This window comes from Hylaeus volcanicus, chromosome 1 (assembly GCF_026283585.1).
Source record: "Hylaeus volcanicus isolate JK05 chromosome 1, UHH_iyHylVolc1.0_haploid, whole genome shotgun sequence".
Lineage (NCBI taxonomy): Eukaryota > Metazoa > Arthropoda > Insecta > Hymenoptera > Colletidae > Hylaeus > Hylaeus volcanicus.
Window position 1 is genome coordinate 22,713,598 of NC_071976.1, and position 27,549 is coordinate 22,741,146.

The window sequence follows — 27,549 nt, forward strand, 5'->3', positions numbered from 1 at the left end:
TCAATTACCAGGAACGTCTGTTACTTCAGAATCTCTTTAGTGAAGACATTAAATCACCATTTTTCGAGCTTCCTAGAAGTTGTTAACGAGCAGCAGTTACTTACTGTTGGCGACGTTCAAGTTTCAAATTTAACAACAGCTGCATTACAAACAGATAGGAAAATTCGATAAACCGCAATAGTTCTTAAAAATCTTTATTTTAGCGAGCAACGGTGAGAGGTTTTGGGATCGATCAAATAGTGTTCCATTATTCGTCGCAGCAGTATTGAAATATTCCAACAATGCTTGACAAAAGAGCATTTTATTTAAAAATCCAGGGACCCACGGAGCTGACTGGTGTCCTTCTCTACCGTGACCTGGAACCGGAACATTCGTTGACCGCGACGCGACAGAGCCATTGAAATATGTGAATAGCAACGTGGATGATCTTTGCTGCACGTGGACGACATATTGCTGGAATGTACGTGGCAATTGCTGGCCTAAACCAATGTCCCGCGTCAATTTACTCGAGTTACGTCGATATATCCTGTCTGATAGGTGACGCACAGATAGAGCGTTTCTGTACTGATTGATACTGGCCCGGTACTTGTCGTGTGCTCGGTACTCTATTACACCCCCTACTTGTCCTATCGATCGAAGTAATGCTGCACCCGTTACTACCGCGGATCATCAGGACAATACGACTGTCCATATATTTGCCATGCACGTGAAAGCGATCCGGCTCTTTCCCGCCGCCGTCGTTGGAAATTGTTTGCCGTCACTTGCAATTCAATTTCGCCCAAGTGCGTTTAGAGATTTCGAGAGCTCGCCGGGCACACTGAGATCAATATATCTGTTAGCCGTTCGAACGGGCAGATCTCGTCGTGAAACGATGTTTATTCTTTCTCGGTCCACCGAAAGCACTTTCCGATTTTTCACGAGTTTCCTGTACCGGGAATCTTAATCAACTTCTCCGAACCACGACTGTAATTCTCCCCTCATTGTCTCGGTCTCTCAATCGACGAATTGCTAGATGGTAGACCATTGGTAGATGGTTGCGAAGGGATGAACCTAGCGGTGATCGGGTCTTCTTAAAAAGCAAATTAATAGTTTAAAAAAAAGAGTTTAATAAATGAAAAAGGTACACAGGGTGTATCTTAAAACCTGGTATCTTTTTGACAGGTACAATTTAAGAAACCAGTTACCGAGATCGTAACTTTAAGACGATAAGAAACTCAAACTGGTGATGATATTGGTGTCAAGTAGAAAACACAGGATGAAATGTTAAGATTTTGACAACTCTTCTCTAATATTTCGCCCTCACGACGACACATGATTTATATCAGTGATGACAAGCTTAAGTGCGATATTGGATATCTACTTTAAACTATGCTTGTCTGGCGTCTTCTAACGTATTTGCAGTCGCTACACTTCTTCCCGATAAGTATTTCTCCTTAAGATGTTTCGTCGAAGATTGCGTAATGGATGCGAGACCGAGAGCCCCTGAAGGTATGAACAGAATATTATCGGACGTGCACTAAAATTATGCTCCTATTCTGCTCGTTCGAACAAGCACAAAACGAAGAATATAAAACTGTTTATAAGGAAACCTTCCGGAGGTTTTTATTGAATACCTTGTCAAATATTACTTGCCGTATTAAAAATTAATTTCATAAGGTTAGGTTATCTGAAAATCGTTTAACAAAAACATATCTGCGCTTTTTATAACAGTGCAGAGAAGCAAGTATTCTTTATTAAAATCTGATGGTGATCTTGAGGCTTGAAAAACTAATGACAACCATTACTAATCAACAAGAATCACTTTTGTAACATCTTTACTGGTTATTAAGGTTTCGATTTGTAACTGATTATATAACACACTTTGTGTAACGTGGTTGTAAACGGTTCAAGAGAAAGAAACAGAGTGCAAATCTTTATTTTGATATATTACTTCTTTTGAAGGATCAAATTTGTTTCTGTGTTTATTAATGTTCATATGGTATTTTTTATCATTCATCGTTCAAAATATAATATTACTTAGAATAGAGTTGATAGTACTTTACATGGTTGGCACTCATTATACAATGTTAATTTATTGACGCGCGTGTAAGCAGTTTGCTTAATTAGAACTAAAAATAGATTTATGAATTACAAATTAGACGTGACTAATGAACTAATTAGCACACGGTAATAATCTTGATTAAAGTTATAATGACACAACCGTTGAATTAATATCGAAGGAATATACGAAGGAAAGTTATTATAGAGGATTCGAGATTTCCTAATGAGTCATAGAAAACGTGAAAAAAAGTACAAACGCAGTCAATTGTTTTGGAATTAAATTATTGGAAACTAAAAAACGCAATAGGAACATTGCGATATAGAAGAGAATTTCGAAACATATAAATATCACCGAATATTATTACTCGTTTATGAATTAAAATAATTTTTTCAATGAACATTTTAAACAATTATCTGAATTTTACTTGCAATCTTTAAAATAGCTTTTATTAAAATAGCTTTAAATATATGTATAAAGTGTAGTATGTAGTGTTTCCATTTAATAACCTCGACTACAGTGGACAATGAATCATTTGTCGCCTCTCATTACTGATACTTTATGGCCAGCAGCACATATATCATTGTCAATTAGAGTTCGTAATGACCACAGTAATTAACATATATGAAAACCAACACTGAACATGTAGTACCGGCTGGGATAATTTTCCTCCTACTTGCTTTTGGTGTACCTTCTGCAATTTTAAACATTCTCCAAAAGTTTTTTCCTAAGAATGTAAAATGTCCTTAAACGCTAAACACACTATTCAATATTGTTATTTCGCAGTCTAAAATGTATTATAAATAAAATATCTATAAAGGGACGATAGAGATTTCAACAAAAATATTCGTCAGTCTTTTACTTAGAAGCGATAAATTTATTTTACTTTCCTCAGAAGCACTGAATTATGTATTCTATAACGTTTAATACGTTCTTTCTCTGACAAATATTTGATACGGATGAAAGGAGTTTAAAGTACAAAGAAAACAAAATAAACGCAAAGCAAAGAAGCTGTGTCAGTACTGATAAAGTTAGCTCGCATAATTAAAACTTTATCCTTTGAAGCTGCAATTTCCACGCAAAAATTATGGTATAAATATTATCTTTCCGTATCCTTAATTAAAAGTTCAAAGTCGGTCTCCTTTGTTTTATTAAGGGTATTCTGAACTTGCGAATAGTTCTTGCCATTTCATGTATCCCATAGTTTTGAAGTATGTGATAAGTTCCTTGATGCACAAGTACGTGCGAAGACACTTTACAGGCTGTGTGAATTTAACGACGATGCTTTCACGCGGAGGGTAACTACGTTGCTGCGATGACATTAATTGGCGAAATGTTAGTAATTAAAACAATTTGCGCAGGAGATTGATATTCATTTCGAAAACAACGTACAGAAATAAATTTTTCCAAATACCTTTAAGTATCCACATAATAATGAACTATTGAACTGATTCTTTGATACTGGAATAATGATAATAACAAGATATAGATAATAACAATTTAAATGATAACGTTTACGAAGCATCAGCTCAAACGATGCATTTATGGATCAACATAAATAAAGAGTATGAAAGCTACTTTAGCTGAAAATATTAATCTTCAAATGTAAGAGAAATGTGAACAGTCGAAGAGGAATAATGGTTTCGTATTGCTAAAATTGTCGCTAATGAATACCATATAGGTCATTCATTAATATGATTCAGTAAATTATGGTATTATTCCATAGATATCCATTCATTCATTCATCATTCAATTCGTAATCACAATACAACGAGTAACCATACGTTTACCGACCAAATAATTCAGAATGGTCTTATACCTCGTACAATGTACGCATCTCATAATTCTAAAATTTGTATTACATGAAATCTTACATAAAATTTAATTACTACACCACCAGTCACTTCGAAAAACTAGCTATGGGAATGCATTAAACACATGCTTTATGAATCTATATATTCAGTTATTTATTTATGTAAAATGTTCGAAAGTGATTGAAAGTTCCAAGACTCTCAGGGTCAATCATGTCTTCAAGTTCGATCTAGAATATTAATTTCGAGAAAGACTTTTAAGAGCTTCTACTATCAAATAATGTTCGTAGCGATTCGAAACTCGCAGTTCTGAAAGTTTCGAATGTCTTTGAAAACACAGATCCGACCTCTAGCAGCTACTTGCGTTTCTCGAAACCTTTCGATGCCATTTTGCTAATTACTGCAGGACCCTGTACCATTATTCCCTTGCAGTATGTAAGTACCGATATTACCGTTCAATAATGTTAGAACATTCACCGTATTTAATAAAACCGTAATATTTGGTGTAGATTAGGACTTCTGAACTAACTTCATTACAGAACGTAATCTATAAGAACATGTTTCGAGTTTATAAACTATATAGCATAAATGCGAATGGTTTAACAATTTCATTATTTCAGATAGTTAAAAATGTATTCGAAGATATATGTACTGTATATCAATTTATTAAAATTAAGGAAAACTTGATTGTCCTCTTTTCCAACAATATGAAGTAAATATAATAGTGTAAATTATAAAACAAATTAACTACAAATATACTAAACTTTGAACACAATGTTCTCATTTAACTAACAGACTATATTAATAATTATTTAACCATGAATTGTCGTATGAACCAATAAATTAAAAGTAACGCGTTTTACAATATTATATTAAATGGAATTTAAATGTTTATCCCCGCTTTTTCGAAATCAGAGCTTCGTATAAATAATATTGTATTAAATATTATGAATTTATTTCTTCGCCAGGGGTCTCTATCGCAGATGTACCGAGAATTACAGGTCATCCTGTATTTGCACTTTTAAGAGCGGAGTACGGCGTGTAATTTGAGTGCGAGGTTGTTGTTCCACGATTTCCGCTTTAGTTTCCATGCGAATATATTACACGGGTGAATAAACGGAAAGCGCTCGTCCGTGAGCTTCACAATTTTGAATCTCCGACTGATATCGCACGATGAATATAACATTAAACCGCGTCGATTGGCTGCGTATTTTTAAAATCACTGAATATTATTCGTTAATGCGCCGATAGACCATTCTAGTTTCTGTGTCATACATGATACGTCTATATACGAAAAGCATATATATGATAGCAAAAAAATAGAAAACATAAATATATACCATACACATATTTTTATTTCTCTATAAATACATACATATTTCTCTATAAATGAATAGTGTTAGAACTTAGAATCAAGACCATTATTACTTTTAAGACTATGCTGACTAAAACCCTCATCCGTAATTTTTAATTTTGTCTTGAACGAGTACTGCCATCAAATAGTTGATCAGAGATATACATATTAGTGAACAATCAATTTAATGGCGAGATATTTGAATTTTATTTTAGGCACAATGCACAGCATTCGATGAATTCCTGAACGACGGAAAAGCCTTTCGTTGCGGTTGCATTATAATATCAAACCTCTTAATCCCAATCTAACCAACGTGGGCTGAATTAGATCGTGCCATATTCCGTTTGCGCTTGGCTTATCTGAAAACGAAGTCGTTTCCACAATTAGGGCGATGTGCTCCTAGGAATTCTCATACGTGTCGAGGAACGTAATAAACGCGCATCACGAGATTTGCAACGATCATTAATGGTTCACGTATAACAACGGTGCAATTCGTTTTGACACATGCCAAATATCGAAGATTATATTTTGTAGGAACTACGTTTGATCGACGGTGTTCTATAAATGGATGTTATTCTTGATGGAATTCTAAACGTCCTTTGTACGCATGCGCGATCATGCGAACACAAAAGAATACGTACTATCCTACCAAAGGCGAAACGAGAGCTTTTATAAAGGCTACATGATTGTGTACACAATGAATCGATACGCTACGGTACAACAAGAGTTACACAAATCTTGCTGATATATGTGGCATTGATTTTTAAACTAGGGCAAGTCTGTTTTATGTTGTTGTTTATAAATATGTAATTGTTTGCACTTGTAACAAATCTATTTTACACTTCATATGGTCTTATTTCATATAATATAATATATGAAAAGCATGTGGCATTGATTTTTAAACTAGGGCAAGTCTGTTTTATGTTGTTGTTTATAAATATGTAATTGTTTGCACTTGTAACAAATCTATTTTACACTTCATATGGTCTTATTTCAATATAATATGGAATAGTGGTTATCCACTAAAAAATATAATGCAACTATTTCATGCACATGCACTGTTGCACTTATAAAAAAAAAAAAAAAAACATTTAGCTTTTCCCTCTGACACTTCTTTTAAAGGCACTGACGTTAAAGATCCTTGACGTTGTTTAGTCACAATAATTTTCTTTATCATCACGAATTCTTATATTTTTCTAATACGTACTCATCGAGTAATAAACAATCGTCGCGTGCTCTTTCGTTTCCCTATTTTTAGAATGTCATAGCAGATATAATTTCAATTTAAACTACCCATTCCCCCCCCCCCGCTCCAAAAAAATCAAAGACTCTGTAATCTTCAAAGAACCCATTTCCACCTATTTTTGCTCGTCATAACTGTGTGCACGTTTGTGAGGCTGTTAAATGAAAGGAACCCCTACTTCGATAGAGCGTTGAAATAAACTCTATACTCAGGCTGAAAAGTGAGGACAGTGGAAGACCAATCACTTCCTTCAATGACGCACACGGATTACTCGTGATTTGTCGAGTGTGGACCGTGCTGTGACAGAAACGGTCTGAATCGATCTCGCGAAATGAAATTCAAACTCAACGCTTTTCAGATTCACGCCACTTTTTCAGCGTCCAGTAACGAAATAGAGGTTTCCTCTGATGTTGGAAGTACCCATACTACGACTTTGTGCTTCCAAGTGTTTCCAAAAGAGCATCAACTATTTTGACACACAGATATTTTCACATTCTCGTACGAGAATTTATTATTATTTTGAAATCACGCTACCACCGAGAATGTTCGTTATAATTTTGTCACCCATTCTACATACAAATGGCTCGCTGCGAAATTTAATGATCGCAATACAGGGCAAAATATTGCTCGGAAAGGTCTTTGAACTTTCTCCACGACCCTACGTGAAAGGATGCTTGATAACGAATCGATCGACCTATCACTTTACCGATGATGATTTTATTCATGCTTAACAGCCCGGTGACCGGTTAAGTGGTATTCGAGGACACGAACCGGGGATGAACGCTCTCGAAAGGGACGAATAGCCGAAGAAAGATGGAAAGGAGGAAGAGGAAGTAGCGGTAGATTGCTGACTGGTTGAAAAATTAATGGGTCGAGTGTCGGGGTCGGTTAACAAGGGGAGTGAGAAACCGAAAGAGAAAAATGCCGATGGTTTGGTTGGGGATGTCGTTATTGAATGGATTCGTTTAAATAAATTTCCCTAGCGAACGAACGGTCGAAGCATTCGTTATTTTATACCGAGCTGTCGTGAGATACAGTTTCGTGCCACAATTGGATATTGACGGCTAAACTACTATTTATTTTTCAACTTCTTCCATATATTTCGTCTTTGTTGCCCCAATCCGTGACACTGGGAGATCGATTCATGAATACTGAAACGACAGAACAATTCTCTCATGTTTCTACGCGAAACTTCATCGTACTCGGCACTGCTTTAATGAAGATACTTTTCAATAAAACCTATCCTTTTATTATTGGATCTGCGTATAAATATGTAGCTTCTAACGGATGTCAATTTAGTTGAGTAATTTAGAATATACCTTCGATACTGTTGAGAAATGAGAAATAGTGCTCGTGTGGTTAACAAGTGATAAATTTATTTAGTTTTGCGAATAGGATGAAAATTTCTACTAATTATAGATAGTAGATAATAGAAGTTTTTTAAAACTACACCAAATAAAGCATTGACGATTTTTTTAGAGAAATAGGGTTCTACTGTATAAAAACACTATTTATCTTATTTACATAATCTCCTGCAGGAAGGACTTTTTCATGTAATAAGATTCAGGACGCTTGAGGGTTTTCCTCGATGTGACATAAGGGTAAATGGTCGTGACCGTCCAAGGAGCATGCTCGCACCCCGACTATAGGAGGCTATTCTTAACAAAGTTACTGTAAATCTAATGGTAAGCTCGAAACTCTGGAACAATACCCGTGTACTGGAGAATTTCGCGAGCTCCAATGTGGCGTAACTTGCGTGAGCAGCTGCTTTATCCTTATCATCCACAACGAGTGCGCATTCTCAAGCGACCTCACTAGTTTCCAGAAAGAACATTCCGCGAATTGTTTCTCAGAAAATATACTAAGAATCTTCCTTTCCCAGATTTGCTTTGGCCACCAAACAGAATTTAAGACCAACGTAAAATCTCGTCAGATTCTTCTAAGAAATCAGGTTTCATAATTGAACTAATTATGCATGTTACATTTGTGGTTACTTCTTAATTTTGTTTGTGTCTATTTAAATACACGGATTAAACTATTTGGTAATATTTAAAATGACTAACTTCTTCTTTGTCTTGCAATTAGTATTCCTTAAACGTATAATATTATATATTTCAAGTGGTCTAAATTTGGTGACGGCTATGAAAAATACAAAATTGTTTAAAAATTAACCTGGCAGATTTATAAAAATGCTGCTGTAAATGTTAAAATGTTTAGTAGAGTATGCCGAAACATGAGACAGGCATTTCTAGCGTTACCTTCAATCTTTTTTTACCTAAAAGCTATGGTGAATATAATCTTTGGTCGTGTTGCCTGTTTTATATAGTCGATTCACCTCCTGAAATATCGAAGTGCATATATAAGTTATTCTGAAAATACGTTGCCTTCGATAATATTTTCCTCGGCATTTTTATGCGCGTTTTTCGTTATCATCCTGTTTTCTTCCTCCACCAGCATTCGCTTTGGTAGCACATGTTTGAACGTGTATTAAAAGACTGACACATAATAATTTGAACAAATCGTAATAAAAGTCATCTAAAACGTTCTAATGAAAGATTATGTATTTGTCATTCTAATTCGACATAAATATTCGTATATTTCACGTAAAGTATCTTTTTATGTTTAATTTGTGAACATGATCTCGCCAAACTCGTTGTGTTAACTGGAATTACAATAAAGATCGAAGTCTGTCTAGTTCCAGTAATTACTACAGCAAGTGAACTGTCTCCAATGAACTCATCCACATCTCTAGTTTTCTCTCCTTAATTCCAACAGTAGCGCCTGTTACGTGGCAACATATGCATGAACTACGTGGGCACACATTCTATGTGTACAGGACGATGCAATGTCCGTCACAGATCTAGTTTTGCCAGCAGCAAAATATACGTCGAGCGTGCAACACGTCCCTTGTTTACGCCCAGGATACGCATACACAGACTCCTTTGTCAGCATTCCGCTTTACATTAGCTCTTAATTTTGGAGGACAGTATAACTCTGACACGTTAGTGAAATCGGGGCGGAAATGCAAGATCTAGGCATTATTTTGAATTTAAAAAAAAAAAATGGACGTCATTACTAATGGCCACCGAATGCCTTAATAAAACTCCTTAGTTAAATGACTGGGAGACGATGCCAACACAGGATAACTAAATTTTATAATTATATAAGTTTACAATTAAAAAGGAACAAATATATAAATTTATTTAATGCTTCTACATGATACATTCATATAATTAATGTGGCTGTGTGTGCATCATTTAGTAAAGAGATTTTAACCTATAACAATTGCAAATGAATAACACAAAACTAGTGTCACCATACTCATGAACAATTGAAACAATTCACATAGTATTATAATTTGACCACAGTTTAGTATTTCTTTGCATCATTTATGCGTAATGTTATTAATTTTTACGAATTTATGGTTCGATTTATCGTGTTTTCGTAATGTGCACGAGCGTGGTATGCATGTAGCATTTCTCTGCAAGCCTGCGATGCGCGAATGGCATGTTCTACGAGATGCGTACAATCTGCGTGTTTCACTTTATGTAATGTGCCTGGTATGCGTATACGGACATGTATTTTGGTGATATTTTTGTGGTACAACCGCGCTATTTAGTATTTCAGCGATGCGCAGCACATAGTTTCGCGATGAGAAACTTTTGTAATATGTGACAAGTAGGTTAGATACGCGTAATATGATGTTTGGCACTACAACTATTGCGTTGACTATAATGATCCACTTCCTAGCTTCTTATATGTGATATTAAAATATTTATAATGAATAAATAAAGGCTTCCCTAAAAGGTAACTTAGAATTTCACATTTGCATAGTGGGTATTTATAACGAGGTCATCTTCCATGTTTAATTTTAATCTTCTATATTCAAAAGTAAAAAAGAAAATCGAATATATTCCGCACCATTTGTGTTTGATTAAAAATGAAATTTCTAAAGCTCACAAAACCTCTTGGAAGATCCTTTATAATTTAATAGATGTGCATGTAGTTAATAAATAATGATAGTTAAGTTGCTATTGGTATTGCCAATGCTATTAAGTATTGCTATATTACATTGCCATTGCCATTGTCATTGTGATTTCAACGGACGTTTTGAGGTAATAATGCAATCACACGTGTATTACGAATTGCTCAATGGCCTTTCTATCGACATTAGCATTGCCTTTGTCATTGCATATATATCTTACGAATGTGTACTGATTTCGCCATTGCTACTCTCCACTGCCTTCAGCTATTCCACTGTCATTCCTTGAGCTATTGCTACGTTATCTGTTAGTAAATCTAACATTGACACCCAATGTATTGCGTAGCCCTGCCATTGTCTTTGACAGAAATGTCGAAGTGAGATACATGGCTCAAGCAAACAAGCACTGACTAGATATTATTTTGGTATACTTAAGTAAACGATAATTTCTGACACTTTTCTCGTGGCATGAATAAGAAGTGTACGTTATTTCCATAAAATTGGCGAAAAGTGGAGGCAAAGTATGACGTTTGATGCTTCATCGTTTTTGGATTAACGTAATGGAAAATTGAGAGAATATTTCAAAGGACAATATTCATGAAGCGATGATGGGATTGAAATCGTTTGAAAGATCGTTCAAGCACCCAACCATCGCGTGAAAGAGCTACTACTATTAAAGTCTCAGGAAGGAAGCGACGTTTTGTCTAGATGGGATATCGATTAACTTTAATGCAAGTGTCTTTAGGAACGGTTGAGGAGGAAAGTAGATGAGAGATACGGCTGACTGTTAATGAAGTTCATAGAAACGTATTTATCGAACCATCAGAAGTCAATCGGTACACAAGTCTGCTTTCAAATAAAAGAATATTAAAAAAATACAAAAACAATTAACGAACTTATAGAAATATTAACAATTTTTCAATGCAAAGACAAATTGAAAGAAGGTCAACAAGAAACATTTTTATCTTTATTTTACCGAAGGATAAATTAAAGAATACGATATCCGTAATATAGAACTAAGGATCCAAGCCAATCTTGTGTCAATTTCCAGAGCAGTCAATTATGCGAACCATTGAGAAAAGTTCCATTAGATGTTGTCTGTCACATGTGATTTATGCATGAGTGGGTACCGACACATTTCACTCGAGCAGCCAGACAGTTCTTGAATGAACGATTTTCTATCAGATAGATAGGTCCTGCAGGGCCTATTTCCTGGCTTGATAGTTTTCCAGATCTAAATCCACTTGATTTCTCTTTTTCAGGGAGCTTAAAAACATTCGTTTATCCAAGGTCTATTTCCAGTGAAGAAATAACGGGACAATCTAATACTACAACTGTCAAAACAGGATCGATCTTCATATCTCGTTACGTTACGTGTCCCTCGAAATCAAACAACTCTTGTTCAACACTTTTTTTTCTATCGCTAAAAGTAAGCGAATTATTCATGTAGACTGATTTAAATGCCTCACCCTTTACAAAACAATGTACGGATGACATCTCAACGACAATGATTAAATTCATCAGATAATATTGTTAAAGTAGTAAACAATAGTCACTATCAACCATCCAGATGTAGTACGTTCGACACAAAACTTCGTTTAAATAACAGAACCCTCGTGACAACATTTTTTTAAGTTCACAGTTCTTTTTCATGTGCGATCGTATAAAAATGAGAAGTGGGCTCATAAATTGTACAAACTTCAGCAAAGACATATTTCCGAACTTTTACCAGAATATTTATTTCTGTACTAGAAAGGGAACGTGGAAAGTTTCTTACCAAACTACTGACATCAAATTGCAATTTGGGTCTTCCATGTGTTCAAACGTACCCTGTGTAACGTGGAAGAGGAATTATAAGAAACCGGTGATGCATGAAACTTGTCAGATTTTGCCCAGGAGGTCTTCAGAGATGCATAGGATTCTTTAATGAAAACGCGGAAACGTTTCTATGCATATAAGAGTGCTCGCGACAAAAACTAGTTACGTGTCATCCGCAGAAGCTGCCGTATCAGTTTACTTCTCTTTTATGAAGCTTTTGTTAAACGATTGAATCAACGCAGACGAACAAAAACGGCTCACGCACGTTATTCAGAACGACCAACCTCCCACCAATTCCCGCGACGCATAATTCTTTTTTTCCTTGTTTTAGTCCCTTTGAACTTCAAGAAATCTGCATGACATCTCTGTGTTCTGACGGAAATAAAAATAAAGTACTACGTCCGGTACGCTATTTGAATTTACTGCGATAAAATTCAGATTTCAAGATTACATTACCATTGTAATCAGGAATAATTAAACTTATATTGGAGCCTCCATTTGAGCTCTTAGGTCATTTAAGTGTTATCTATGCATATTTATTATTATTATTATTATTACATTTTTCATGTAGTAAAGTAATACTAAAAAGTAGTATTAAATACTTTTGTATAGGTTGTAGTTTTACGAATTTTTAATATTTTTTCACCAGATTTTTTTTTTTTTGAATTTTTATTCTACGATAATCTCATCTAGCATTTGACGTCACGCAAATTTACGCCCCAAAAAATGAGGCACGAGAGAACGTCCTCCATTTTTCGTAAAATCACCAATAATGGTCATAGAAAAATTTATTTCTGTAATTTCAATTGCATTCAAATAGTGTCATTGAATCGTCTGCTCATAATAAATTTATGAATAAAATGTTACTTTCAACGTTCGTCTTGAGGCTCTCCCTTTGAGTGCAGTTGATGCGATGTCAAGCATTACACAAACAAAGAATTAGTGGGTTTAAGATAACATCGCGACGAACGTCGCAGCACTTGAGGAGCGATCTAAATCGCGGATCGCGTTACTTCCGAATTCTGGAAATGGATGAAATCGATCATTCTGGATCGACGGTTTCACAGATCACGTGACACCATTCTCATTGTTGTCCGTCGATGCCGAAAGTCGGGTTGATTGATGATATTGCGCAACCCGTATCTACCGAGCTGCCTGCTGCTCTGCAAGACAATGATCGGCTCTTCTCTTTGGCCTCTATCGCGGCGGACATTGAACAAAATGTAAAGGCGAGGACTTTCGACCCCTTTCCTCCCTCTCACATTCGCCGACAGCCGCATGAATAAAATATGGACGCGATGCTGAGAGCTACGTTAGCGTCGAAGGCAGCGCAACGGATGTATCCTCTATCTGTTGCCATTTCGCAAACAATTTCCATTGAGCCCATCGTCGGTGCTTACCGACCCGACAAACAGCTGCAATTCACCGATGATTAGTGGGATGCTCAGATGTCGACGAAGGGAAGTTAATGATACACTTTTGATTGAACATCGAACAAAGGATAGCACGAATAAAGGATCCGAGCTGTACTTTTTCTATTTATCTATTATAGAAGAGCGTGGAGAAATATTTTCATAATACCAACATATAGGTGTAAATTCGAAAGACTACTTGTATTTTAGTTTTGCAATAAAAATACTAAAACGCGAAACAAAATTCTAAAATTATTTGTTCTTTTGTAAAATGAAATATTTACAAAAGAAAACGTAAAACAATTCTTGGTGTTTAGAAGGCTGGCAGTGAAGTAGCAAGCAATTCCTCGTATACTACGTCTGTACTTTTACTGGTAAAGTTACCTCGTAGGATATAAAAATTCCTCGAGACAATGACCCCTTTATCGTTCTTGAGAATTCTCAAGTAATATTCATTTGTTTTCTTGTTTGATGTAGTCATAAAAAAGAAAAGTTCTACTTTTATATTTGTCAGAAGCGTAACAAAATTTCAGCCTTGTTCAAATAGAGAAGACGCTTATTCAAACTACTCCGGATGTTTCATCACGTTTGGAGAATAAATATAAAAAATGAGAAAACTTGGAAAGATCTATTGTTCTGAGAAATTTCATCCGATGACTGATGGACTTTTTGGCCCTTTTACAGTCCCTAGAGTTGCCTCCAAACAGTTCGATTTTTCAGATACAGCTGCGAACCCTTAAAGTGCCACCTCTCTTTGCAAGCATTTCCTTCAAACATGTTCCTCGTTTTCGCCTTTCCATTCCCACAGACAGAATTCTCAGTCGACTTATTCCTCGCCGATTCACGCTCACTCCAATGCCCTCTAAATATGCGTGTCTCGGAGCTTCCACTACAGTGACTGGTAATCACATTGACATTTCTCTAACATTCCGTTCTATATACCCGATATTTCCATCGACAGGGAGACGTATTTCCATTAAACGGAAAGAGAATAGGAAACGAGAAGCAATAAAATTAGAAGTAAAGTTCCCTCTTGGTTTACATTAATTTTGAGTTCAACGAAAAATTCGAAAATTTTTAGTGAGATATCACTTCGTTCATCTACTACATAATTTGTTCCTAGTTATTCTTTTGGTTTTATAATCTAAATTATTCGTCTACCTCTTGCCGTAAGTACCTACACGTACATTATCTTTTTGCGCTGGATAAATTACACGAAGCCATTTTTCAATGCACAACGACGTAAACAAACGAATTCCCTACTTAGTATGGGCCTTCAACTACCTCTTAATATAGACACACTCATAGCGAAGCCTAATGTTAAAGCTTGTATAAGTATCAATTCCTTTTTCAAAAATTGTAATTTACACATTTAGTGTTGACGGACCTTGTTATTTTATTTACTTGTATTATATTGTATCCTTATGGTATTACTAACGTATTATACATATACTATGGTATTCAATTGTATTATTCCTGTAAAGCAAAATAAACCCAGAAGAGTTTAAATGCTCAAAATAAATAAAAAAAATAAAAAAAAATAAAAAAAAATGAAGGCATTTCGCGATGTGCAGTATAAAAGTACTCACAATTCTATTTTTTTTTTTTGTAAGTCAATCTGAATTTTAAAACTGCTACTCACCTGAAACAGAAAACATAAATAATAATGTAATAGTGTAATTTCAATATTGGATATTGTCTAATACCAAGTCGAATACCAATTACAACGTTTATAGGGGATAATCACATATTGCATTTTTGCAATCTTGTCTGTTCCTCTCTTGACCTCTTTATAGCTGCCGCTCCTTTGTCGGTTTGAAGATGCGAAGCATGTCGATCAATTACCATTCTTGGCGCATCTCAGAAAAGAGTGCATTTCTCGACGACCGCTTCGAACCACTTACGAAGGTAAAAGAATCGTGACACATGACAAAGGTGCATGCAACTAGAATTTTAACAAAGGCCAGAGTCTACTATAAACAAAAAACTGTACCGCAAAGCCTCGGTATTTTTCAAATATACATCCTCTATTTGGAATAATAAATAATTCAAAGCATTAGAATGAATGCTTTGTTGTTTGCTTTGTGTATAGTGTACTACTTGTGCGATCGTTTACTAAGTGATAAAGCCTAAATTCTGTCAAGAACGATAAAGAGACCATTCACGTCGACCAGAAAAACTTGCCAAATAGGTACATTATTCGTCAGTTAGTCTAATAACTACGGATGAAAATGACGCGCATAAACCTGTAACAGTGTGCCTTGTTTCATATGAATTGGTATACATGCATCTGTTTGATGCATTCTCTCCCATATGAACGAAGTTTCTTTTCCTTCTAACCGTCTGGCACCGATATTCCTTGAGAAGGAAACGACCGAGAAATGTTTCATGTTTTGGACTGTGTATATGCATCACGTACATACTACACGAAAACTCAGTAGTAACAGTCAAGGCAACATGTTTCTTCCTTGACATATTTTAATATTGCATCTAACACACACAAATTGTATAAATATTAAGAAGTTCTAATTAAACGTGTCACCGCTATATTTTGTTGTACATAATAGTGACTATATTTATATTTTGTTGCTATGCTTTTCGAGTTTTCATTGAATTATGTACAAGAGATTCAGGTGGAGTCGATGGCAGTCTTTTTAACTCGTGGTAAACCTCAGGACCACTCTTACGAGGCACACCTTAAAAATGGGACGTTAACTATCACACTAGCCACTAAATGGCCATAAAACCGATTTCTTTCCCGCAAGTACTCGACACACCATCGGCTTTTACACAGGCATCGATCGATCAACAAATGTCTTCTTGTCCAAGGAAGAGTCTGCCGAATAGCCTTACTGATTTATCCATTAGCGGACCCGGAATAGGATATATTTCTTCCTCTGTAGTCTTTCCCTATTCAATTATTACTTCGCCTCTTTCTCTTACCATATAAAGTTGGTACACTATAGTAATCTACAACGAGTAGAATATTAACACTCTTGAGTATACATTTTTTTTGGAATTAGACTTTATTTGAAAAATATGCTATGGTAGTCAAAAAATATGGTGGAAATTATCCCATGGTGAGTTTCCATTCATGAATTAATTTTGATCTCTTCATAGTTTAAATTATTAAGAGTTATTATTTACTATAGTAAGAACTATTCTATTTCACATTGCCCAAGACTTAAAGCACTAATTTTTTATCTTATATACACAAACGTTTCTAACGAAACTGTACGAAATACCAGCCCCTTAAAATCATAAACTACTTAATTAAAAGTAAATTCATTTAGTATCGTGTGTATGAACAACTGAAATAACAGTAGATTCTGCGTTGAATTCAATTTCATATCAGGATCTCGATATGATTTACATTTCTCCAGAAATCAATACAAAATACAGTATTTCTCCAGTTCAGTTCTCTTCGACCTCTCGTTTTTAGGACAGAATTTCACGAAAGGCGTTCACGCCTGTCGATTCCGTAAACGGAACACGGTTTAAATTTTGCTAGACACAACATTTTCTCGAATTCGTACAGTTGTCGGGTTGACGAGAATTATAAAATGCTCAGCGACTCTATCAAAGAAACCTTTCTTCAAACGGTATGTTCTGGTAAAAATACATTTAGTTCAGTCCATGGTCGGCTCAGAGAAACTGAATCTTTCTTATCCGGTACAATTAATCCGGGTGAAAGAGACAGATTCGAACACCTGCAATTGAAGAGAAAGTAATTACACAAGTCGAAGAAACCCCAAGATTTAGCACGAGAAACTGTATTGAGAATTCTACGAGAAAGTCTTTTGTACCCCCAACCACATACATCAAGTAAAAGTTCTCTTGTCAGTGGAAAACACTTTGCGATTAATTTTTCTTAGTGATACTTGAAAAAGACTCGAAATGAAGAGTCGAAAGGTCGATAAGGTGCAATGTAAATTAAAAATTATGATCATAAACATGCTCTACATTTTCTAATTCAAATTATACTAAAATTGGCATATGTTTAACAATCAGCAAATGTCGAATCAATAATATTATACTGCTAAATTTTCGATACATCTGTAAAAAAGAAAAGATCGAATGTTATTTTTCTGTGGTACTCTGAGTATAGAAAAAAGTAGAGTAGGTACTTGATGTGAAAAATCTAAAATTAAAATATTTCACTGAAAAGATACAATTAAGAGATAAGTGAAATATTTAAACAAACTCTTTGTTCTGTTTTCATCTTCACCTTCTCATCGGCATGCTTGCAAACTATGCAATTAGTAAATAAGGGGAGCATCAAGGCTTGAGTGCGTGCTCTTTAATTTCCTTGGTAAATGTATTTTTGCTTCTAATTTCGGCCTAATTAGAGCGTTGCGGAGAAACTACTTAGACTTTGTACTCAGACGCCTGCTTCTCATTTAAGCAATTTTGTTTATTATCTTACTTTCGCATTAGTCGTGATGATTATGAGGGGCACCGAGAGTAGTTCTACTCTAAGGTTTGTACTTCACGCAAAATAATTATGTTTAGGTAAGTCAGGTGGATAGGACAAACTACAAAGGGTTCTTTTTAAAAAGGGCTTTAGAATTTTGTTATTAAAAAACTTTATTCTAAACTCCCTTTTGCAAAACTCTTCACATTTGTGCTTTGAGTTGCTTTATTGTTACCCGTGGAATATATGTAAAATATCTACATTTTTTCCACTTTCTTTCACATTATTCATCAGAATATCCACATACATCCGCTTATCCATATTTCATTCAATAAAATGTAAATTTCCAAGCCAGATGCTACCATGCATCCCCAAAACACTACACAGTTTGACCGACTTTAAATGTAGGAATTTTATTTTGCACTTTTTCCTTTGCATTATCATTTTTCAAACAATGGCCGTCCTTGTTGAAGACATATACATACATATAAGCTCAGTGCATATTTTCGTGTAAATCCAATTTGTTCAGTTTTGTTTCTTGCACAGTTATACGGTCTTCTTAATTCTTTTCGACAACGATAATTAAATTGCGGATATTTATGCATTTATGGCAAATGAAAATGTGGAATTGTCTCGAGGTCAAAAGACTCTCTCTCTCTGTCAGTGAATGGGTTAATAGATTCTACGACTATAGATTTCAATAAAATGTTCTAATGGGGTAAATATCTTCGAGACACTTGGATATCAAGGAACTTTTCTTTGGTAGAGTTTCCAATGTTCTTACCACGAGGACCAGATGTTCTTCTTCTTGTAATAGCACACTTGTACATTTGACGTGAAAATATCGTTCCATTACTACAGACACGCGAAACGTATGACCCGTAAAACGTGGGATTTCTTCGTTGCGCGATGCGCAATATTCTTACACACGCATGTGTTTCGTGCGTCTGTAGTGATGGAACGATTCTTTTACGCCGAGTGCACAAATATGCAATTGCAAAAAGAAAAAAGGAACATTTGGTACCTATAGTAAGAACAATGAAACACCTATCAAAGAAAAATGAATGTTATTTATCAACAATATAACAGTATAACTCATAAGAATCTACTTCGTCAGTGTAAACAATATTCTACGGAAAATGTAAGCCGTTATTTGGAGAGCATGATTTTGTATAAATGTCTGCAAATGTCTCTAAAAAAATTATATAAACAATGTAGTTAATATGGAAGTTTTACAAATAGATAGAATTACAAAAACATGTATCGTCAGATCTCAGTCGAGAATATATAAGTTTCAATATATTAGGTTGTCCCGAAAGTTTCTTTCGCGAGTTGCACTCAAATATTTTATGTGGTCGTGTTTATATAGTATAAATAGACAATCTAATTTCATAGATATCTATGTTGTAACAGTAATGGAGCAAAATAAATCCTGCACAATTCAGTAATATAACATAAAACATAAATATTGTGCATGTATTACTTATTAATAAAGCGAAAGAAACTTTTTGGACAATCTAATATTTTGCTCTTCTAATATTTTATGTATTTGAAAGTAAAACGACTATCACAACTCTCGTAGAATATGTCGCGTATTCCACGTCACGCTTTCTGTGTTCTCAATCATCTTTATCCCACTGAAATCCCGTGGATTTGTTTTGAGTTTCTCGCTCCATTTCCAACCATTGAATGCAAAAGAAGTACGTTCATGACCAGCGTCGATGATCAAAGTTAAAGGTACAGTTCCGCGCAGCTTCTAAAATTAATTCATGCGTTTACGTGCAGGCTTTAATAGTTATTTACATGCATGAAATGTTGGCGCAGCGGTAAATGCCGCTACGAACCAGTACCGTCATATTTCGAGTCGGTTAAGTTGTAAACGAAAGTACGGAATTAGGATAGAAAATCTATTGTAATTCGACGCGTTTGAGCTGTGTGTTCACTCGTTCGAAAGCGTTAAAACCATTTGACGAGAAACAATTGCTTCGTATCGTAACAAGCGTATAATGCATTCACGAACGAATTAACGCATTGGTATGTCCCTAATCGTGAACCTCTGCCCGCATGGGAAAGTAATGAAATGGAATGTTTCGCGAGTATACATTTCAGGGGTAGCAGTTTTTTGAATTTTACATGATACGTTAATGAAACTGCGGTGGCGCTACTAAATTAGCAAGGTGAGGATGGCCAGTTGTAAAATACTTTGAAAGTTTGAAAAAAAGTTTCGTTCAGCTCGAGTACTAAACTTTTACTGGGCATAAAATAATATTAAAATGACGAGCAGCTAATAAATTCCTTGTTCATCAAATGTTATATCTCGTGTCTTCTTTTGGCACAAGGATTAGATATGTCGATCAATAGGATTTGATAGCCGAAACTATTTGAAGTCAAATTTAATTTTTTTCTAAAAAAAAAGAGTGAAAAATATATATCAACAGGAATCGAATGACAAAGTCGGTAAATTTACTGACACTTAGGAAATTGGTTTCCCGTGAGTAGTGAACAGTATCAAACGCATAAACCTTTACGCGCCATTACGGGATCAGTGGAACTAGTCAACCATTTCTCAAACGAATGGTCACTGGTCATGGAGAAAGGATTCTATGTAACAGTCCTGGCCGTGAAAGCTGGTGAATAATGTGACATATAAAGTATATATGTACTGTGGAATTAAAACTATTAATTATGGATTATATGGCAAATTTGATAAGAAATTATGTCATCGAAATTCTTTCAAATTTCGTACAGGCACGTAGTAGGATGCACCGATGCCTACCAATTCATTGAAAAGCTGATAATTCATTTCCGTTTATTAATATTTAATTGTAGATACTGTTATCTAACGATGCTTTTCATTTCCACTGTTAAAAAGTATGGAGGGAAGTTTGCATGGGGAAACAACTTCCAAGTTCATAGATGTAGTATTTCCAGCAATACTCGTCTCGCAGTTAAACGATTAATTAAAATAAAAATTTTGTTAATAAAATTTGTGTACTGAAATCTCTCTACTCGGTTCCGACTAAGATCTGCAATGCCCTATATACTTTCCATCTGCATGAACTTCATTGATAAAATGTTGAACCTTGTTGCGTGTTCGTGGAACCTTTATCAACGATCGCACAGGAAGAAATTCAAAGGACGACGACTCGCCCGTCAGGATGCGATTCGTTATTGTCATCCGTTCTTGTCACTTCACCAAGTAGCCACTTAATTTTCATTCGTGCATTTTGCCGGCAAGGCGCTACCATAATGTGGGATATGATAACATTTTTCCACCGCTATCTCCGGTGCAACGGTGATGAATGGTCGCGCTCATCTGATAGTCATCTTATAACGAGGTAGTTTGTTTCCTTCTAGACGCGTCTTCGCCTCGGGATATCCCTGTCTTTTCAACCCAAAAAGATGAAGAGGACAAGCCCTAGAATATCTATCGCAGTTCCTACTGAACAACCTAAATCGTTATGTGCGTTTCTGGCATATTAAAAAATGGATTTATAATGCGTGGCTCGATGATTAAGACTCAATTATTAACAATACTCTTACCGCAACTTTTAGGAGCAATAAGTGTAACAGAGAATTCATTTGATAGTTGTATATATAATAAATGGTCGTTTTACTTTCTGCAATGTTTTGCAGAGAACTTGTCGACAAAAATCCTTGATCGAGACTTCCATATTGTACAGCGTGGTAAACTGGTCACTATAAATTTCATTCTTTAGGTGGCCTTATCTAAAGAAGTCGAAAGCTGTCAGAATCGGTGCTTTTGGCGGAAATGGTGTATTGGACCCTCCTCCGGATCCAGCGCCCAACAAACATGGCATTCAATGTAGCTCGAACCCTCCGGTTATTGTACGCTGGAACCTCTGAATGAGTTTCGATAACCCATATATTTAGGTCGTTACAGTTGCCTCTACGAATGGCTAAAATCTCAGTCAGCAGATTCAGCGACGCTAAGACGCAAGGATCCGTTGACATGATAAATCAAGATTTTCAGCTTTATCAACCTTACCACGAAGGGAAAAATGTAACGCATTACCTATAGATGGAATTCCTTCCAGTATGGAATATCTTCGACTTTTGTATTTTGAATGAAAATACACACGATTACAATTGAACGTTAAAAATTATGATTAAGTATCCACTATAATCGAAATTGCTGTGCCTGAAATAATGTTTCATTTAATTGAAGTAGGATAAGCACTGCAGTGATTTGTCATGACAGCGCCATTAAAATTGCCGTGAATTTTAACGAGCCATTCACAGTTTTATGTTCAGTAACTCTCAATTCTTTAATCGAAGAGTACCTTTTAGCGGAAATATAAAGCGGTTGTCGTTGCTTTGAATTCGCAGTTACCTAGAAATCTAGAATGTACATTGTGCTTCAGGCACGATCGACATAGCTTTACGTAAATATTGTATGGATTCTTCTGGAACAAACTGTTGTCTAAATTTCAAACGAAAGACGAAGGCTTCCGTCGTTAATTAAAATTTAGTTGGTTTCCCTCAGCATTCAGATAATTTTAGCGTTTCTTTCGTAGGTGCTCGAAATTTTGGACAGAATTGAAAGCGAGGTCGTTAAACGTAAGAGTTTTACTTGCACAGAGTTCAAACATTCAGTAGGGTTCAAACTGTTTAGTTGCAAGTTTCAAAATTCCCAGTTTACCGGAGAATCCAGAGTACAGGCAATTGAAGAAACTGTTGTATTATTCCTAACTCCTAAGTTCTACTCTACCAATAAGCATTTCTTGGAGGGTTTCCCAAAGTTTATAGAACGTATAGATGTCCACATTGTTCTCCGAAAGTTTCAAACACCACTTCATCTTCTAAAGTGATGAATCCTTTTCTGTATATAAACATTTTCCTTTCATATTAATTAGACTTTATTTCAGTACAATTTGACAATATAAAAAAGTATTTACGATCCAATATTTATTTACTATCAAGCCAAAAATCATCCTTCTATCATACAAAGTATTCCAATAAAAAATTTTTATTTCTGTAAAAATTGAAGAGTTCTCTAAACTTTTGAGGATCAGTTTACTGATCCAATATACATGTAAATGATGCTATCATTTGAATTGGTTGAATTGCTATCAATTAATATAATGTTCGATAAGGATCCTATATGGTTTCTTAAAATTATATGAACAATCTGAAATCAACAGGAAAAGTAGTACAAATATTGAGCCATTTTTCAATCGATTCTTCAGATGAGTAGAACACACTTCAAACGTCTAATCAACTATTTCAAATGCACACTGTATGTCCATAGGTACTGAGAAGCAGGAAATAATTCCAAGGCTCTCAAGTTTGAACTGGAATTTGAAGTTCCTCTGCACATAAGTAAGCGAATTGAAAAGTGCCAAAGTGAAGGAGCAAACATATTCTGAATCTCAAGAATGGCGAAAAAGTCACCAGCTGACGTAAGGATATTAATGTTTAATATATCAGATCTAGAAATGAATCTTGTGCTTCTACTTTGAACTGTATATAACTGTAGTTTAGGTAAAAATATTTACTCGTCATTTTGTTACGTTACACAGAATTAATTTCTACACCTAAAAAGTATTATATACTGTTGAGTCTCCTAAATGCCACATACACAATTATACATACAATAAAAATACTGGTCTTACAGATACAGTACATATGCAGTAAAAACATTGTTCAGTAAAAGTATGGAGTTTTCTTTTCATCGTCGAGATACGATTCGCTCTCCAGAGTTGTGTAAAAACGGTATCGTTTAATGCCTTTCAGCAGTATACTTTAAAGAATGTTATTTTCTGAAATAGTATAACCAGAAACTTTTACAAACTTTAGAATGTTAAGAAACAATACATATAGAAATGGGTACATAATTAAACTCTGGACGAGTTTTCATGCAATTCCAAATAGTCGCTTGATAGAATTTTTGAATAATAAATAAGAACGTAAAAATGATTTATTTTCAAATATTCTTTGTTTGATATATTCAACACGAAAAATTCTTTAATTAGAAAATTGTACACTTTTATGTCTATTCCTTGTGGTTAAATGTATTATATGTTTCTCATTAAAATGGCCGATGCTAATCTAATTATCAGCTTTCCATACAGTTTTTAGGATACCCGAAAGCCGATCATCAATTTGTACTGGGTAAAACCAATTTCAATCGTACTTGAGATATTAGCGCTCTATTGCAATACTGTGCAAGCCAATATTGCGTTTTTTCTGTATCAATTAACCGAAAGATGAAACGAATAAAATTTAATACGCAGAGAGCTTGCGTGTGTGCGTATTTTGAGGCACGTTACACACTCCTGAATATTTCAAATTTAAAATAAGTGCACGAACTTTTAGGAACGTATTTTATAATTTTCTGATTTTTAAAATGAATTTCCTTCTTAAAATGAATATATCCTAATGTAATCCCATACTCTGTAAATTTTTCTCATTTATAGAAACATACAATTTTATAAGAGTCATCTGCATTTCTCTCCCGAATTTGAAATGAAAATTACACACTTTCAAATTATGTAAAACAGTATTCGTTAGGTAGTATAATATAATAATATTCGTTAGCGTCGCATTAATATTCAAAAAAACAATTTTCATTGTAAATAATATTTTTTCTTCAAGCCAGTGGACAAAAGTTGTCATTGCGTGAAAGATTGAAATTATTCTGGAAATGAAACGCCCCTGGCATCGTTCCCTAACTCTTAAATTTCACGAACGCTGGACGTGAAAACCAATCAAATATTCTTCCTGTCGAGTTCATGATTTTTGTACGAGCTAGAAAAAATGTCAGTTTTTCGAATCTGCAGACTGCGCGACAAATTTATCCCAAACTTATCTTTAAATCAAAGTTTCATTATTCGGATATAGCGTAACCGAGTTATATTACGTAAACTAAAACTCTCATAAAGAAATTCTATATTTTTAACGTTTCGGAAAAATATTAAGTACGAAAACTAGCTATGTGTTATCAGAAAAATTCTATTAATAGATATAATAAGTAAGATAATTTTTCTTACTTACAATACTTCTATTTTATTTTTTTATTTTTTTTTATTGTATATTCCTCACATTTGATTTATCTATGCATTTGTCTGTATGCAAAGATTTCTGTCTATATAGTTTTTTATAGGGAACCATATCCCATAACACATAAATTAAATCGATTGATCTTCCGTATCGAATGGTCGTGTCAATTAAAGGTAATTTATGGGGCATCTTAAGTGATGTCAAGATTATACCACGTCGAGATTAAGTTCCCCTTAAGCCCGATAAATCAGGTTAGCACTTCTAACATCCTGCGATACCAATGTTCACTCGTCGTATTCATAAATAATTCCTGGCATCCATGGTATGACGCTGACCTGCATCTAGACGTTCGGTTTTGCGGTTGCACGAAGAAGATTCTATACAGGGTGTTCTGTATAAAGTATATACACCAAGCTATTGTCTTAGAAACTAATGAAGATATAGACATTATTAATTCTTACAGTTATGTGACACAATATTACTATATTTATTTAAGCTTTTTCATTTCGGTAGCAGTCGTTTCAACCAACTTTGTGCAAAATAATTTAATTAAAACCTTCAGTAATCTGCGAACGCATAACTCTATTACGGTTTTCAATAGAGTATTTTAATCAGTATATATTGTTTCCTTTTAAAATATTAAAAAATTTGTGTCAAAGGAACAGTTTCTATTTGAAAAAATATATTTGCAAAGCTTTTCATGATGAAATTTAACCTATACAATTTACCGATAATTGCGTATATTGAATACGTTGATAGTGTTACGAAAAGTTTCCACAAAGGATGCAAGTGAAAAACCTTTTTTACGTGACACATTTTAAACTCTTTATTTCTATGCAACCCAACGTAAATATTGTAAATATCGGATTTCTATTTATTTTCACTTTCCAATTTGCGTATTATTGTGTACATTGAATGTTTTAATAATATCGTAAAAACTTTTCACAAACGATACAAGTGAGAAATCTGTGAAATACAATACTTTTCACTTGTATTCCGACGTAAATTGGTATGTGCACACATATTTGGTGTGTAGCATTCATTTAAGTCTAATTCCGTTCAATTAACGCGAGTAATTGTCAGAAAATACAAGAGAGAAATTTAAAAATCTTGGGTGTATTTATTTATACGATTAAATTGGAGAGTTTCAGAAATGTTTTCATTTCAAATACGCAAGACGAATTTAAAATTGGTAAATAAATTCAGTCAATGGAAACTTCAGTATTTTTCTATGAAATAAAAATTCATCGATATACATATAATTCGATATAGCATATAAATTATTATTCAATCATTATCTCTTCGAACAACGATTATTTGTTCACGATTACTATACTATCACAGTTTATTAACGCTCTTATAAAATGCCTTCTATCCTGCGACGTGTTTATAGTGACGCAAACTACTAATTTATCAGGCTTAATCCTCTTTGCGTAATGCTATCTAGATCGATGTCGTGTGCAACGTGTACGTGGACATTCAGTGCGATATAATGTCGTGTAGGATTACAGTGATTGATATTTGTATATTTATTTTATTTATTTAAAGCCTTCGTTGCAGCGTGACAAAAGAGAATATGAAAAAGACAAACAAAACTAAAATAAACACACAGTGGTTTTACCGCGTCGAATCGGTGAGTAACAATAGCAGCTCTTTTACGACGTGATCCTAAATTTACAAGCCTAACTTAAAGAGAAGATTGATAGCGTAATGCTGCTAAAACCAGGAATGGAGGGAGACGAAAAGTTATGTTAAGTGGGAAAAAATTAGAGAGCGAGTAGTACGTTTAAAGGGTTTAAAAGAATCAAAGGAACTTGCGTCGGAAGGGATACTGGTGTTGAAATAGCGAGAGAACCGTAAGGAAATGAAGCTTAAAATTTGAAAGTGCGGTGAGTGGAGAGAGAGAGAGAGAGAGAGAGACAGAGAGAGAGATTTAGGCAAAATCTAGTAATTCGAGCATTCACGGTATGTGAAGATAAATTGGATGGAACTGAATTAAATGAACACTAGCAGCCAGCAGTTGCTACATGACAGGAAGATTTATGCCCATTAATTTGTTTCATTTAATTCTTTCTCTTTAAAAGATAAGTTTTAATTTTTGTTGCAAACTCAGCTAGCCAGAACGGTTATCTACACTTGTACTCATTACATTATAAACTTAATTTACAGTTTTTTTTATACATGTGTAATAATCACCGAATCACCGAATAATGTTCTCAATTAATCTCATTAAAATAGTATCCACGAATAGATAAACATTCTTATTCGGAGATGTTCAATGAAAATGTTCAGTTAAAATAGTTATCGATATTTTTGACATTTTTATTGAAAAATGTGTAAGCTGTCGCGTTAACTACCAGGTATATACGCGCGAAGCTATCGATTACAAATCACGGGAATATAACAAATGAATGCACTTGTGCACGCATTTATTCGCCACCTGGCGTGACAGGA